The 13,901-nt window shown below is 40.5% G+C and overlaps 1 protein-coding gene across 3 annotated transcripts in view; it reads right to left on the bottom strand.

The window, feature by feature from the left end:
• SLC4A2 (solute carrier family 4 member 2) overlaps positions 1–13,901 on the bottom strand; it is a 2,370,566-nt gene that overhangs the window by 1,219,129 nt on the left and 1,137,536 nt on the right. The gene's annotated exons all lie outside the window — the stretch shown is intronic.

Genomic DNA, 13,901 nt, shown 5'->3' with positions numbered 1-13,901 from the left:
TGGGTGGGGTGGCAATGTGCATTGAAAAAAGTCACATTCATAGGGGATCCTTCCTGTATGCTGAGACCCAGTACAGAAACATATGTACAATTACCATTGCTTGCTGTGGAATCTCAGTGAGACCATTTTTGTAAAGTACTCCTTTCTAGAATGCCTGCGACATTAGCCTTCCTTTAATTTGTTGCTCCACGGCAGTCTTATTTCCAAAAATCCTGAAATGCTTCTCTTCTCCCTTATTTAACTATGTACACTTTGTAATGCATCCACCTATTCTCTGGAAATCTTCATTGTTAGCCCACATGTCCTGTCATAGTCTTCACCCTCCATCAGTGTAGCTAATACTAATAAAAATATATATTAAGTATCTTCAAAAGAAACAGATGACATAAATTCATAAGCCTTTTAAGACTTACCAAACCTTAAAATTACAGACATAGGTGGAGAGTTAGAGGGAGGGTAGTATGTACCTACAGCAGAGCATATCATGGATCGACTGACATGGTTTGCTTTGCTACACGCAAGGCCTCTTTACCTGAGGCAAATGACATGAAAAGTTGGTTCATATTCCTGAACTTCTTCAGCTTCATCTGATAAAGCCTGAGCTGACCAAGCACAACAAGGGTCTAAAGGTAGCTTTCCCTACACAGAAAAGTTCTACTCCAAGAGCGAAAGAAAACTGTGAAATTAATGTGATGGTTTAAGGACAGTTCCAAAGCTACTTACAGAAGGAAATGTGTGTTGGTTTTGAGGGAACTCTATTTTTGTTAAAAAAACAAATAACATCCAGGATTCCCTAATAAACAAGAGGCCTGTAACTCTAGAATCATCCTTGCAGAGTAAACAGCCACCAAAAAGAGTATCTTTCATAAAACAAACTTTAGATCAACTGAAACAGCCAAACTGAATAGCAGACAGGAGAGCCTGTCATTCATGAAGTTCTTATCCTAAAGTGGAGACAGGTTCTTCTCCTCTGTGGTGAAAAGATCAAGCTCCTAATGCCCTACCCATGAAAACCCAAATAAACCAGATCTAACTGATCCTCAGATCCCGAAAAGGACTGGAACTTCAGCTGAAGGAATCCAGCAACACATCCCCCCCCCATGTGAACAGCCTACTGCACAACACACCTACACTGTTTTCCTGCACACTGAGTATAAGTGTCTTCTACCTGTTTGCACAGGTAATAGATAATGGATTGGTTGTCTGACCAGAGGAGAAAGTGCTTGGTTCACAATTCCAACTACAGAGCTTGCAGAATGAAAAACATCATTATGTATGTCTACTCTCCCAGGGCTGCACACCATGCATTCAGTGACTCCCCAATCTACAAGAAAATACACATCATTAGATATGTGTTATAAGTCAAGCAGGGAGCATAACCCTACAGTGAGGTTGGCTTTAACAGTCTGACTCTCCAGTCAAGTGACATGGCTCAGACACAAATATTATAATGATTGAAATCTCTGACAACTCAATGCCTAACACAACATGCTTAGTTGATGATGAAAAATGAGATATAGAAGATAGTGGTCACTATGAGGCCTATCGGGCCAAGAAGTATTTGAGCCTTCAGCTACCTCTGTAGTCTCACTCTAGATGCTAATAATATAACATCTTGGGGCCATTCTGTGGGCTGCAACAGCAAACGAAGACTGTAGAGTATAAGTTCCATTCCGATAAAGACTCCTCTGAGCTGAAGTCAAAAATGTCTTAACTTTATGATGTCTTCCAAGGCCTACAACCATGGCAGGATAGAAGGAAAGGATGCCTCCAAAGAGTCCATTGAAAATGCTGCCAAGAGTCTCTTGTTCTGGTAAGGCAGTATCAGGAGATTCCCCCCCCCCCCACCACCACCACCATTCCTGCAAGGCTTCTGCCACTATGACCAAAAGCTTCTTGAACACTCTTTTTCCTAAATAACAGCATCTTCTACAGTATGTGATGCTGACCCCAAGCAAATAAATAATTTATTTAAACTTTGTTGACTGGTCTAGTCCTACCAGGCCAGTGGCCAGTTTTCCATGAAAGACCTACGGTGGTACTCATACTGACTAGGGGGAATTTGACCAAGGCACCAGGAAACTTCCATTACTATTTTTGGTCAGTGCTTGTGGGCTCTATAAGAAACCACCAGTGTGGACCCCCCCCCCCAAAAAAAACCTGATTTGACAATAGGGATCTATCACGTTCAGTAATACTATTCAAGGTCCCCAGCAGCACCAGGGCCATAATCTCTTGGAGAGTCACTATCTGGAATCCGTTATACTGTAGATGCTCAATGAATTTGCTGAGATCTAGATTGGGACACACACCCTCCCCAAAATCTCTGGCATGAGAAAGAAGCAAAAATAGAATGCCCTTCCTCATTTCAAAGAAAGAACAGGCTCTATGGCTTCTTTGAGGGGTATAATTTGGGATTGCTCCAACATCTTGCAAAGTCCTGCAGTGGAACTCCAAATAGGGAACAGTCAACAACTTCCATTAAATTGCTATTTGAGATCATGTCCAGAGCCCAACAGGTCCCTTGTGATGATTCTTCCAGCTGAAACAAACTCAGAGAACTGGTCTCCCATGTACAACCCTGAGGGGTACTCAAGACAGCTTCAGCATTTCATATGCAGTCTTCCTCCTGACACACTAAGTGAGGCCATTTGGGAGTAGAGGAGAAGGAACACAATCATGTGATTCCTTATGATTCTACTCTGTCTGCAAATGGGCTTTTTTTCCTGGTTTGGACTGTAAGATTAAAAAAAGGTTGACGAAGAGCAGTTCCATGTGGGATGATGAAGGACATTCAATAACAAAGTACTGGCTTTGATAAGGGAGGATCTAAGACCCTCTGAGATGCAGACATGGCTAAAATCCACCCCTTTTTGTTATGGTCGTCTAAGTGGAGGCAGACTCTGAGAACTGGGCTTCAAGTGGCAGTCTTTAAGGTGGTAAGGACCACTGTGACCTCCTCATCTGAAACCAGCTTCCTGGGAGATTTGGCACAATGGAATCTGCTATGGGGAGACACATGATGCTCAGCAACCCTTTTAATCTACAATACAGCTTCTTATTGTTTTGAAAATGGGTAGGCTTACATGAAATGTGGGAGTCAACGGGGCATTTGTGAATCCTTTCTACTGTGGTCACTACCCATTACCTCTTCTACAGGCCTTTGATTAGATCCTGAGAAGCTTACTTAAAGAATATTTCTCTTCACATGAAAGTACTCAAGATGGCCCACCCCAGCTCATCCTTAATGAAGATACTGTGGCCAATGTTATCCAGTGCAGACACATCTTAGATGCTGCTGCCCTAGCCACAGCATCACAGAAGTCACAATTAAAACAGGCTTTGTGGAAGCCCACTGATTACGCTGTCATAAGGGTCTTCCCAAAAGACTTATTGGCTCATGAGGCTATGGCAACTTCTCTTGAGCCTGATTAATAATGAAGGAGTACAACTAGTACAGGTAAGACAGATAACTGAGGACCCTAAGGTTCAAATATGAAGAGGAAAATGCTCTCTTGTCTACTCTGTCCCACACCTTTGACTCTCTATCCAGTAGAAAGTAGAAAGGTCTCTGTGACCCATGCTGAACCACAGAGATCACACCGGAATACACCCTTAGTGGCATCATTAGGATGTTACTCCATTCCTCCAAGACTTTTGTAAGGACTTCAGCATCAGCTTCCTTATGAAAAGAATGTGGATGCTTCCCTACAACACAAACAGCATCCTTAAGATTGGGGTGGGATAACGTAGGACTGCTTATCATTCTTCTCCAAATATAACCTACATCTTTTCAAGTGGAAAGCAAAAGGTCTAAAGACATCATAAGCCTGAGAGTCTCTCCAAAGGAGAGGACACTCTGTAGGGGAGTTATAGGAAGCTGAGGTTCTGTTATCATTGCTTGCCTCTAAGAAAGGCCTTAGTATTCTCAGAATCTTTAGACATAAGATCACCCATAGTTGAGCTCAGTAGACTCAAAGGGCAAGGAAGGAGCATGATGCAGGTGTTGGGTGTAGGGCTACTAGCACACAGGGGTGAATACAGTGAGCGTTGGGTGTAGGGCCACTAACACACAGGGGTGAATACAGTGGGTGTTGGATGTAGGGCCACTAGCACACAGGGGTGAATACAGTTGGTACTGGGTGTAAGGCCACTAGCACACAGGGGTGAATACAATGGGTGTTGGGTGTAGGACCACTACCACACAGGGGTGAATACAGTGGGTGTTGGCTGTAGGGACACTAGCATACAGGGGTGAATACAGTGGGTGTTGGGTGTAGAACCACTAACACACGGGTGAATACAGTGGGTGTTGGGTGTAGGGCCATTAGCACACAGGGGCGAATACAGTGGGTGTTGGGTGTAGGACCATTAGCACACAGGGGTGAATGCAGTGGGTGTTGGGTGTAGAGCCACTAACACACAGGGGTGTTGGGTGTAGGACCACTAGAACACAGGGGTGAATACAGTGGGTGTTGGGTGTAGGGCCACTAGCATACAGGGTAAATATAGCGCCAGCAGCATCACCATGAGAGGTGTGCACAGGTAACTGCACTACTATCAAACTAAGTTCTTGAAGACTTTGTCCATATTCACAACGTGGGAAAGCAAGTGTACTCAACAGGAGCTGCAGGAATCTTTTCAGTTCTGATCAATAAACCTGTTTCCACTTACATGAATGGGTCTTCATTGCAGTCTCAAGTAGCTCAACAGACAGTAAACTTAGCCTTAGTACAGAGGGGCTGTGGTTTCTCCTCCCATACCAGGTAGCTGGATTAATTTTCTGATAGAGAAACTGCAGTGCAGTATATGATGGATTCTGCACTCCTGAGTATGCCATCCTTCAGAAGAGATATTAAACTAAGGCCCCATATGGCTGAGGTGGCAGCAGCTCAGGTGGGTATAAAAGATCCAACAGCAGTTAATGAAAAGAACAGGGAATGTTCCCTGGAGTCCTGGCCAAATTTCCCCTAGTTAGTAAAAAAAGAGGCCATTGGCCTAATGAGACTAACTCGGTCAACAAAGTGTAAAAATAAAATAAAACTGAATGACATGACTCTTCACTCCATGTCAGCAGTATAATTGCTGTGCTACGGCTGATGCTTGGACATGATCTGCAACCCCAGCCTACCTCCCAAAGCACATCTCCAGCTCCTTTCAACATCATCAACTGATGACTAGTGAAAATCAGCATCCTGCTTAATGAGGCATGGCACAAAGTGCAAGAAGTGGCAGTGGCCATCCCAGTGATGGACTTCAATGAAGGAGCATATGGCTGATGCTCAGCCTTGTTATCCCTGACATTCTCTCTTCAGACCACTCTTACTTGGGATCACACATGGAGTCCATTTGATTATCTCCACTCTGGCCGCTCTCCAGTATTAGCATCCTCTGAGTGGCAAGACATGGTGGCTGGGATGATGCTTTGATACCTGCAGCAGTGCCTTATGTTGTCTGTGTCCACCACGTAATAAAGGAAGTGTCATTGTGGGTCCTGGTTGTTGACCTAACAACTGCAGGAAAACTAAGTACAAGATACTTTCCTAAATGTATATTAGGACTGAGGGCTAAACTGCACGAATGGAAGGAAAGACCAGGGAAGTGTGTGGCCTGGGAATGGCTTCCTCAACCTAACGCATGATATTACACTGTGTACTGATGGATGACAAGGAAGTCAGTAAACACTAATTTTGAGGCAAGATCTGGAAACTCAGAAGTGGAAATCTAAATATTTGCCCACTGTAAAGGGCCTTCCTTCTAAGTCAGCTCTCTCATTTCTTGTATGTAGATTTCAGTGCACTGTCATTTCTACTGTTCACCCAGTGTGTTTGATCCAGAGCACTTCACTGGGACCATTTTTTTTGTTTTTTTACATCCTTTTTAGCTCCCATTCACTGTGAACTATCAGACCTCCTACACTCAACTGTTCTATTCAATCCTCTTTGTGGCAATGGTTGATTACAGGAGACTGTCATCCAAGTAGCTATCTTATTTTTTCCTTTATCCTTAATCCATTCTTGATGGCTGATGTGCATGCCTACAGAAGTGATAGCTTACAATACCTTCCCTTGTGGGAGTGCACATTTCCATCCACACCCCTTGATGGCTACCAATCCACACCCCTTGATGGCTACCAAGCAAATACTTCTCGACACAACTAAGAGCATGTCCACAGCATGAAACTCATCTCTCTCTCTCTCTCTCTCCAATACGTGCCAGAAATGCTTTAGGTCAGACTACTTCCATTACTTCCATCCCACCAGGATGAACAAGCCAGGGTCGTCCACCAACTCCCACCCTCCCCTGCCCAGCTTTTCCAGCACTCATGCCATTCAGGTTGTCTGAATCTCAGTCAGGTCTTCATTCCTCTACACCACAGAGCCAGGCAAACTTGCAAATTAAGCTTCTTAACAAAATTGGGCAGGACAATAGCATCAAACCCAATACCATATCTCCTTTGGAAAGTTTTACTGCAAAAAACTTGACATAGGCAGAATACAAAAATGAACAGATATCATCTGTTTTTTTCCCCCTATGCAAAGGGTTAGACAATAAAATATGCTATTAAAACATATACCAATTTTACAAAAGTGTAAACATCCTATGTTTATAACCACTTGTTATATTTATGCTACTGTTATGATGAATACTTGAGTCAGTTAATTTGTATGCTTGTAACCACTTGTAAAACACGTGCTACTGTTTTGTTCATTAATGTATCTCTGTTGCAGCTTTGTTTCCCCTGGACTTCCACTGAAAATGGTTTCTTTAAGGCCCAGTTGGATTTTCCCAGCAAAGAAATGTCAAATAAATAAATAAACGTGTATACCATTGACCCATCATGGTGATAAAATCAATCCAAAATCTCCAGAATATTCAAGTTAAAGTGATGTCAATTACTGATACTGAACTTGCATGCATAATATGCTCCAGCAATACACATAAAATATTTGTGATTTAAAATAACTATAGCATACCACAGTAATGCATTCAGATACTAACACCTCACAAAGTAAAATACAATGTTAACAAGGCTGTGCTTTGGGAAAATAGCCTCTGACGGACAATGCAAAATACTTTGAGCAACTAATGCATATACTCGATTTTCCAGAATTCAAACATATTCACTATATAAAGATTCTGCTCAACTCTTTTCATCTTTTGGCCTTATGAAGCTTGAAAATATAATTGGTTGCAAGACTTTCTTAAAAACATTAAAAGTCTATTTACAGCTTTCACGCCTTATTATGTAACACCACCAGTTCACCAAGGTAGTATACTTCCTGCAGTTTTTAAAGAAGATTTTAATAAAATATAATATAGATGAGATATGCTTGCACTTTAACTTTTTCACAAAGTTACAGACTTTGTTGTTGTAAGGAAGTCAGCCACAGATAACCCTTCTCAGGCTCTCCGTTCTGCAGGATACAAGTGGCCCTCCAGGGTCTTACAGTCTCCTGTCACTTTCTCTCTCTCTGCTCGTCATTCTGCCTCAGAATTCAAATTGGTTATTTATATTGGCCTTTCTCATTCCAACAGCCAAGCCAGGCAGCTACAATCTTTACTTCTGCTATTTCTCTCAGAAACACCCTGCTAGTTACTTTCCTCAGTTTTTTTCTTCTTGGTAGCTACATTCCTCAGCTCTCTTTCTTCCTTCTTGGTAGCTACATTCCTCGGCTCTCTTTCTTCCATGTTAATTACACTCCTCAGTTCTCTTTCTTCATGTTAGCTATACTCATTAGATATCCTTCTGTGTGTTGCAGTTCTCAGTTGTCTTTCTTTGTGTTACTTACGCTCACCAGTTCTCCTCTTCATGTTAGTTACACACCTCAGTTCTCCTTCTGTGTTAGTTACACTTGTCAGTTGTCTTTCTTTATGCTAGTTACACTCACTAGTTTTTTCCCCTCTCTGAGATCATCATCATCAACCCCTTTTTACCCATTTTCTACATGGTGTTGGGGTGTGATGTCAGTTGTTGCCATCTCTCCCTATTCAATGTCACTCCTCTAACTTCTTCAACACTCATGCCTGACTGTCGGAGGTCTTCTCCACATAATTCATCTACCTCTTTGCTGAATGTCCTTGTTTCCTCTTGACTTTTTCCTGTCTGTCCAAATCTTCTTCACCAGATTGTCTTCTGCTTTCCAAAAAACAAAAAAGTGTCTCCAACTAATGAAACAACCGTTGAACAAAATGGAACTAAAATAGACAAGAGAATACACCAGCCGTACCACAGCAACCAGGCTTAATAGTGTTGTAAGCGCTTTCAAGGATCAACCTCTTCATCAGACTCAGAGTAAAAACATACAAAGACTTAAATAATAAGATCAATTAAAATCAATAAACATTTAAAGACACAGTATCAACAATGCATATAAAGTGCATACATGAATTACAATCATAATGTTGTGATTGGCAGGTTGATCCTTTATACAGTTATTTCTTGTCATCTCCATTTGAGCCTATGTCACATTTTGCAAGACTTTTTGTTTTAATAGAAACCTGCAAACAAACAACAAAAATCCCCTTGGAACACCCCCTATAACCTACTAACTTAAAGCAAACACACAAAATTATGTACATCATCAAATTGTGTGTGTGTCTTTTCGGCTTTTCCCGGTTAGAGGTCGCTACAGCGAAACTCTAGTCCACTAATGATTGGCAGTAGATTTTTACGTACCGAGTTGCCAGCCCTGACGCACAACTTTCAACAAAGGTACGCCCATTCACGCATGTCTCCACACAGAAGACACTCTAGCTGAGAATCGAACCGGACAGCATCTTACTGTGAGGCGACAACACTACCGCAGCACCACCACCACAGTACACGTACATCGTGGCTGCAGCTATCAGTTTTTGGACAACTGCTCCTATCAGGACAGTTAAACTTCATTATTTGATGTACATCATCAAATAATGAAGTTTAACTGTCCTGATAGGAGCAGTTGTCCAAAAACTGATAGCTGTATCCACAGTCATTAATTACTCTGAAATTAAGGTTATCCAAGCTGACACATGTTATAGGTTGTGCTTCTACTTACACTAAATGCTGTCTGTTCTTACCTTTATTCCCCTTCTAGATGCGATGTGAAAAGCTACCTGTATACATTTAGAAAACATTAACTTTTAATTACCAGAAAGCTACTCTCTCTTATTCACTTGCAAACATTTTGAATCTATTTTTTTACTGAGCTGCATTCTCTTGTACCCTTTAAGTTTCTCTCAGCAAATAATGTCCAGACCTCTTCTTTAATTGCCTTCACCTTTAGTCAGCTTGTTTCCAGGGAAGCTTAAGAGCAAAATGTACAGCTGCAGACTTCAATGGCACTGAACATTTATTTTCTTCAAGAAAACTATTCATTGCATTGTGGTCTATCATTTTTAAAACCGATTTACATTCACAAAAAAAAATGTCATTAAATTAAGCCAAGGGTATTCATCCAGACAGTCACCTGTTCCCAAGTAAAAGTAAACATTTCAATTCTACATATATTATAATCAGTCTACTTTTACACCCCATCCTCACCCCAAAAGCCCAGGATTACAACCTACTGACTTAAACTTGCTTTTTTTCTTCTCTTTGTTACATTGTAATGCCTGCATTTCTTAAAATTAAAAAAGGTCCATTTACTTTATTGTCTTTATCACATACAACAATCACTGAGACTGCTTTACTATATAACATGCAATTTACATCATAAAATGTTTTATACATATACTGTTTAGAACAAAAACTGTTTTACTTGCAATTACTTTTCCCTTTTTCTTTTCTTTTAGTGTCCTTCCAAACATTAATGACATGAAGTGGGGTGTATGCCTGCCAGTCCCCCAACAAGGTTAAAGTCAACAAAAATTCAATCTTACTCAGGCACTTTTTTCTTGTAAAGTCATAGTTCTATATTTCACAAATGTAATTGATGCCTTATAGTCACACATTTGTTCCCTACTATCAGTGTTGCTGGTCTTCTTCCTGTTTATTTCCATCTCTCAACTTCAGACTCCGGTTCAAGTCCAAGGTACTCCCGATTCTTCTAGTTCCTGTGATTTTTTTCTGTCTCTCAAGCATTTTCCTTTGGAATAAGCTTAAAAGGTTTCATTGGCAAAGTCTCTCTATGAGTCTTATCACCAGAAGAATGAGAAGCAGAGACCCCTTCTGTTTGATGGCTCACCTGTTGTTAAACAAATGTTTGTATTTTTTTCCTTACCTTAACCTGTTCTACATCAACAAATGACTGATCCTACAGGAAACAATGTTCTGAGGATAGCTGGCTACAACAGCTTGAATTTCACAATTGCCTCTCGACATTTCCTGATTGTTGGGATAATTTTGCTTCTCTTCTGCTTTGTGTACAGTTAATAAAAATTTTTCACAGATACTCTACTACCTCAAATTTTTAATAATTTGCCCTTCTGTCACAGTCTTGTCAGGATCAGCTCTTTTTGCTCATATGATTGCATCCTTATTAATACAAGTCTTGGCTGCTTTCTGATGGCTAGGTTCGGAGCATGCACAAGATGTGCCCTATCAATTAACAAATCCTGCTGTGGAATACCAACTCAGTTACTTATTTGTGCTTTCATAAAATCAGTACACTCTGTTTCTTCCAATTTCTGAGGTACAACAGTAAATCTCAGGTTTTCTCTGTGTGCTGTCCTCTAACTCTGCCATTTTTTGAAACAGCACTTCTTGAGTAAACTCGTACTTAGCCAGCCCTTTCTTCACTTCAACATCTGAATTTTGCAGTTTTATCAGGTCATCTGAATAGCCATTTAAAGCATCTTCCATTTTTCCAGCCTTTTATTTGAGTTATTATACACCTTGTTTCATGTATTTTCATCAGCTCTGAGCACATATGACTTAAGCTTTTCCTCTAAATTACTGGAAGCCATCTCTTGTACGAAAGCTGGAGCTTCATCTGCTTTTTGTTGATCAGCTGCAGGATTTTTCCAATCAGTGTATTCTCTTGACCTTTTCTAGTTGATTTTGTTTCAAGCTCTGTAGGTTTCTTCTTTGCTGGTATGCAGGCAGTGTACTTTTTAGCCAGTAAATTAATTTTACTAAAACAGGCAAAATTAATGGCCCTTATCTATCAGTTTTTTTTTCTAATTTTTATTAAAATTTTTCAAAACATACTACAAACAAAATGTTACCATACATAATAAATACCTAAACATCTGTTTACAATGGTGTCTAGATTAATTTTTTAAGATATGTTCTGCTACCTTTCAATGAAAGAAAGAAAATTCAACAAATAATCATATACTATTACAAGAGTTTAAATCAACCTTCCAAGGCACACACACGCACGCACTCACGCCTAGGGCCAATTTAGAGTGTCCAATCCACCTACAGCATGTCTTTGGGATGTAGGAGGAAACCGGAGCACTTGGAGGAAATCCACACAACCACAGGGATGACAGGAGAACCTCTTGCTGTGAGGCAGCAACGCTAACCGCTGCACCACTGCGGCTGCCCAGTAAGTAAAATTTTACACAATATGTTAAAATACAGTATACAGAGCATTTTCAAACAATATGTTAAAATACAGTATACAGCAAAAGACATAACAAGACCTGTATATACAGGAAAAAATAGTTACACATGGTTAATAAAAGAATAAGTACACAAATTCAATCAGCATTAGGAGAAGACCTAGACTGTAATATATATTACAGTAGGTATATTAGAAAGTGAGGTATACAAGTGGAATAATTTGAGGAGTTATGTAATACATGGCCATAACCTCTTATTCTTTTAAGTGTGATCTAAGTAAACTTTTAAAGTGAGAAGAGGTAGGGGCAGAAATCAGAGCAGGAGCGAGATTATTCCAAATTCTAGCTACAGAGTGGGAGAACAGTGCTTTTCCTGCAGTAATGTTAGCCCTACAGATACAGAGGAGGGGTTTGTCAGAAGATCGGAGAGGACGATTTGTATTATAGTGGGTGAGAAGTTGGTCTAGTGCAGGGTTTTTTTCTGGATGTGTTACCACATTGTAGGCAATGACTAATTGGTGATAGGTTAGTAGCTGGGGAAGTTCCAGCCATTGCAGTTCCCTTAGAGCCTGGCAATGGTGGGTTCTAAAGGTGGAGTTGTTTGCAAACTTGGCGATTTTATTATAACATGATTTGAGTCTGGCAAGGTCAAGTTTTCTAAGCTGGGTAAGAATTGGAGCAGCATACATTAGGGTAGACAAGAGGTGAGTTTGGGCTAGGGTAATCCGTGCTTGTTTCGAGAGGTATTTCCCGTGCCTATATAGTGTTCCCATTTTTTATGGACTTTTTTGATAGTTTGTGAAATGTGGACGTCGAAGTGTAGATTTTTATCAATTTCAATGCCTAGGAGTTTGGCATGGTCAGAGGGAGAGATAATAGCGCAATTTTTGGAGGAACTAGTGAAGGACAGACGGGTGGAAATGTTTTTGTTGGGGGTGAAAAGTAGTAATTTGGTTTTATTAGGGTTTAGGATAAGTTGGATCTAAGTGATCCAACTTTCCACAGAGCTAAAGGATTCCTGGGTGAGTTGTTGTAGTGTGGGAAGTGATGGAGCTGAACAAATAAGAGTTGAATTGTCAGCGTATTGTATAAGTGAAGCATGCTGTGTGGTGGTATGGAGATTATTTGTAAGTATGGAGAAAAGAAGTGGGCCTAATATAGAACGTTGTGGTACACCTATGGTAATTGGGAGTAAGGGGGAATAGTACACGTTGCCGTTGGACAGATTGTTGCCTATTTGACAGATAGCTTTTAAACCAGGCCATAGTAGAAGGGCCAAAGGATAAGGATGTCAAGGTGTCTAGTAGTAAGGAATAAGAAACCATGTCAAATGCTTTGGAGAGGTCTAGAAATATTGCAGATACAAAGTTATTATTATTTCTATGTTGGTTGATCAGATTGGTGAAAGAGAGCAGAGCAGTGGTTGTGCTATGGTGTTGTCGGAAGCCATGCTGTGTGGGCGAGAGGAGATAGTATGAGTTTAGGAATTGTGTTACCTGAGAATGTATACATTTATCTAGTATTTTAGATAAGGGAGATAGAATGTCAATGGGGTGATAATCAGAGTATTCGTAAGAGTTTCCGCCTTTATGTAGTGGAATAATGTATGATACCTTCCACAGCTGTGGGACATAAGCTTCTTGTATGGAGCGATTGATAAGAATAGAAATAGGGTAGGATAAGGATTCAGCAGCTATTTTTAGGAAGTTGGCTGATAAACCGTCAGTGGCAAGGGTGGTAGGTTTCAGCTTTAGGAGGTGTTTTTTAATTATTCAGGTCGGAACAGGTGAGAGCGTAAAGGATGGGATGCTGTCAGGGCATTTGGTTGGGTTATATGTAGGGCTGTTTTTGGATAGCTGGGAGGATAGTGTTAAGATGGATTCTGTGACGTGTGATTTGAATTAGGAGGCAATGCACTTTTTGTCATTTGTGGGGTTAGAAGTGAGAGTGGTAGTTTTGCCTGGTTTTAGGAGAGAGTTAATGGCATGCCAAAACTTTTGGGGATCTTTTGAATGTTTGTTTTGGATAGAGGAAGTAATTTTGTCTATGTAGTTTAGTTTGTCTCTTGGCCTGATTTCTAAGTTGTAGGTAACTTTGTTTGGCTAGGCTAGTATTGTATTTCTTCCAAACTCTCCATGCCTTATCTCTTGACTTTAGAAGTGCTCTAGTTTCCCTAGTTAGCCATGGTGCATAGTTTGCCTTGGCTCTTATTTTCCTAATTGGTGTGAGTCTATCAAGGATAGCGATGAGAATATTGTTGAAGTAGTCAACAGCTTGGTCTAGATTTAGTGTTTGCAGTGGTTTTCAGTTACTATGTTTGAGAATACTGCTTAGTTCTTGTATATTTAGTTTATGATCATCTCTGAATTGTCTAAAAACAATGGGTTTGGCTATGTTGGTATGTTTCT

Source organism: Protopterus annectens, chromosome 3.part1, assembly GCF_019279795.1.
Source record: "Protopterus annectens isolate FY-2018-M chromosome 3.part1, PAN1.0, whole genome shotgun sequence".
Classification (NCBI taxonomy): domain Eukaryota; kingdom Metazoa; phylum Chordata; order Ceratodontiformes; family Protopteridae; genus Protopterus; species Protopterus annectens.
The sequence above is the reverse complement of the archived record's forward strand: the minus strand, read 5'-3'. Positions and strand labels throughout refer to the sequence as shown.